The following is a 4,106-nucleotide window of genomic DNA, read 5'->3' on the forward strand; positions in this document are numbered from 1 at the left end:
GCCAGATAGTCCACAAGTGGCCGAAGATAGATATTAAAGAGTAGGGGGGACAGCGTCGAACCCTGGAGGACTCTGCAGGTTAGTGCCCCGATGTTGGACACAGGGTCTGCCAGTTGTAAAGGTAGCCCCTCTCCTTCAATTTTTCTTTCAATGTGTGGGCATGTAGCTCGCTTATTTGTGAGTTCAATTGCACCTGATTCGCATAAATTTCCCATATGGCAAGTTGTCTTTTAGATTCCTGCAGTGAAAACTTTTATATTGTAGGGCGTTAATTTTATCTGTGGATTTGGTGTACAGAGTGGTGATTAATCCTACTTTGGAGAGTCTAACCTCAGCTGTCGGATCTCGAAGACAGTGTTGCCACTGTCCCGTTGAGAACGTCCAGCGGGGGTGATGGAAAGCAGATAATTTTCTGCCTCCCCTTCACACTGCAACACAGGGAGCAAAGGTAAGTATCTTACTGCCCCATGAGAAGTTTACCGGGTAAAAGGGAATGGGAGAAAACAATAAATGAGGCTGGGTGGAGGAGGCGTCACTCAGAACATCTGCAAACAGTAATGTGACGTACCCTGTATGCAAGAGAGGAGAGAGAAAGGAGAGAATAAACACACGCATAATCCTTTCCCAATATAATGCACTTCAACTTAATATCCAGCAAAACTCACATCTGCCAGCATCCACCGGGGCAGCCAGCAGAACACAGTGTCTAATTTCCTGCACTTGGCCGTAGACACAGGAGGAACAGCAGACCTATGCTGTTCTTTTTTAAAAAAAAATTTATAATAGTTTTTATTGGAGTTTTTATATATACAGCATAAAACATATAACATGTAATCATCAGCGCTTTGTCGGTACATGGTAGCAGCCCAACCTGGCTATATTACGGGTAGTACAGGTTCGCAACATCTATGCGTCGCTGCCCCCCTATCCAATATCCCAGTGAGAGGAGAGGGAGAGTGTGTAAGTGGGAAGAAATAGGAAATTAAGGTGGAGAGAGAAAAGGAAAAGATGGTAGCATACTCTAAGCTTGGTAAGTTCTCGGCTGAGTTTTGATCTGGTGGGGGAGTTTGGCATTGTTGCTGTTCATGATGGTTCATATGGGTCTAGGAGCTTGTCCAAGGATGCCCACATACCCCTGCGCTGCTGTCTCCATGGTGTGTTACGTAATGCAGTGTTGTCAGCCCCTCTGAGGTATATCACCCAGTTGAGCCAACACTTGAAGGTTGCTTTGGAAGTGTCTTTCCATTTAGTGAGTACTATTTTGACTGCTGCTGTTAGTAGGAGGTCTAGTAGGTTCCTGTCCTGTTGCGAGTCTAGTTCTGTTGTAATAAATGCGTCTGTGAGTGTAGCAAAGTCGTCTTTTAATGTGCAACCTAGTGTTTTGTCTATGAGGGTGAATATTCTGCTCCAAAATTCTTTAACCTTGGGGCAGTGGTAGATAAGGTGTGCCAGGTCCCTCTTTTCTTTATCACGGTTCCAGCACTGGTCGTTTTCCCGCAGACCCAGGGACGCCAGGCGCACCGGGGTCCAGTTAATTTTGTGAAGAAGTAAGAATTTTGTCTGAGCTAGCACCGGGGAGATCTTGTTTTGCGCGGTGGAGGTCCAGAGGAGATGGCTTTCTTTCTCGCTGAGTGTGGAACCAAGCTGTTTTTCCCAGTATGTGGTTGTTTTGTCGTTAAGCTTGGAAGAACTGGGTCGTAATAATCTGTAGAGGTGGGATACCTGGGGCCTATTCTGTTGAGGGTAGGAGATCCCTAGTCTTTTCCATGTGTCAATGGATAGCGTTTATTTTTTTTATTTTTTTAAAGACTTTATTTACATTTGCCAAAAGTACAGTGCAATAATACGTGCAACATAATGCAGTCGAATAGTACTTAATAGCTAATTTACAGCGTTACACAGCTATTTAGCCGACAACCCACCGGTCCGGCAGCGTGTGTTGAATCAGTACTTATGGCAGTCAGGAAATTTTTCGTTGAATGTACTTCATCTTATTTTTATAAAATCACAAACAAAACTGTAGACTCATTACTAACAGATAGTCAGTTATAGCCAGAGCAATGTTGCCATAGTGTCACCAGCTGGCGCACAGATTCCAGAGTACTATCTCATCCCCCCCGAACGCAGTCCACCCAGTACCCCCACCGCCCAGTTCTTTATCCTTCTTTTAGCTCCTCCCCACACCCTAAGGTTCTACTCGCCCAACTCCTCCTCATCTTCTTAACTATCCACTTCTTCTTCAGAAAGTGGATCACATAAGTCTCCTCTGTATTTGTTCCACGGCTGCCAGATCATATTCCATTTGCGAGGGTTAGCTCGCATTTTATACACTGCACGTTCGACTAACATGAGTTTGTCCATAGTCCTGCACCACAGCGCCAATGTAGGTGTCTCCGCCACTCCCCACCTCTGTGCAATGTCTCGCTTTGCCACCATCGTCCCGATTGTAACCCATTGTTGTTTCCGGCGTGTTAGGTCAGTGCCCTCCCACACATTCAGCAAACACATGCGTGGGTCTGGCGTAAGTGATGTTTCAAGAGCCTGGGAGATGGTGCGCAGGACCTGCCGCCAGTATCCTGAAATGTCCGGGCATTCCCAAAGTGTGTGCAACAGTGTCCCTTCCTCTCCACACCCTCTAAGGCAATACGGGTTGTCTGCCCTGCTCATTTTGTGTAAGGTGGTCCTAGTGTAATATACCCTATGCAGTATCTTAAATTGTATCAGCCGGAAACGAGCTGAGACGCCCGCCTCTCGTGGTGATGCCAATGCAGCGTTCCAGTCTGTTTCATCCATGGCTCCCAGCTCAGTTTCCCATTTTTCTTTCAGTTTGACTAAGGGGTCCGGGAGATTGTTTAAAAGTTTACGGTAAGTGAGTGAGGTGGCGCCTGTCTGCATGAATTCAGTGAGCAGGCGGTCCTCCAACGGTGAAGAGTCCGGGACAATCGACCCTGGCTCAATCACCGCCAGCAACGCATGCCTTATTTGTATGTACCTGTATATTTCATTGTGGCCTAATGCGTATTGTTGCTGCAGTCGCGGAAAAGGGATCACGCCAGTAGTGGTCCAAAGGTCTCCCACTGTCGAGATGCCAATGTTATCCCATTGGGTAAATCCCTTGCTGGTACGAAGACAGCCCAGCCGTTTGGTGTCCCACAACGGGGTAAGTTTAGTTATGACCCCTTTCCATTTAAGTCGCGCCTGCGTACTGTGCCATAGTAGCACGGTATGTTTAGTAGGTCCAGTCAGTTTTGCTGTAAGTCCTGGAGTGTACAACGGGGCCAACAGGCTGTGTGTGCCCAATTGTGCTCTGTCCGCTGAATACGCCGGGTCATTATGCGGGACGTGGATCCACTGGTTAACGATCTTGAGTTGCGACGCCCAGTAATACAGTTGCACATTTGGCAAGGCTATTCCCCCGTCGTACCACCCATGGTTAAGTTTGGTATGTGCTATTCTGGGCGGGCGTTCTCCCCATAATAGGCCTGTCATTAGCGCTGTCACCTTCCGGAAATATGAAGGCGGTATCATGGCTGGGGTATTCTCTAATACATACAGTAGGCGTGGCAACGCCATCATTTTGAATAATGCCGCCCGTCCCAGCATTGTAAGAGGTAGAGTCTTCCAGTGTCGCACGTCCGCACTAAGGCGAGTGAGAGGTGGCAGTAAATTTAGGTCGTAGAATGTCGCCGCGTCACGAGCGACGTGAATACCCAAATACTTAAAGGAAGTGTCGGCTACCATTAACGGGCAGTCATTCGGGAGAACTGGTGCAGGACCTTTCAGTATGTATATGACCGATTTTGTCCAGTTGATTGTGTATCCGGAGGTCAGACCGTGCGTATTGCACATGGCTAGTAACCTCGGGATGCCCGTCTCGGGGTCGGTTAGGTAGATGAGCATGTCATCAGCATATAGGGAGACTCTATCCTCCCATGTGTCTCCCCATTGCAGTCCCTTCAGTAACGGGGTATTCCTGATGGCGGTAGCCAGTGGCTCCAAGGCCAGCGCAAACAGCAGGGGGGAGAGCGGGCATCCCTGTCTCGTTCCCCTAGCCAAAGGAATTTCCCGGGAGATGTGACCGTTGGCTGCCACATGCGCCACAGGCT

The sequence above is a fragment of the Lissotriton helveticus genome, chromosome 11 (genome assembly GCF_964261635.1).
Source record: "Lissotriton helveticus chromosome 11, aLisHel1.1, whole genome shotgun sequence".
NCBI classification, from domain to species: Eukaryota; Metazoa; Chordata; class Amphibia; order Caudata; family Salamandridae; genus Lissotriton; species Lissotriton helveticus.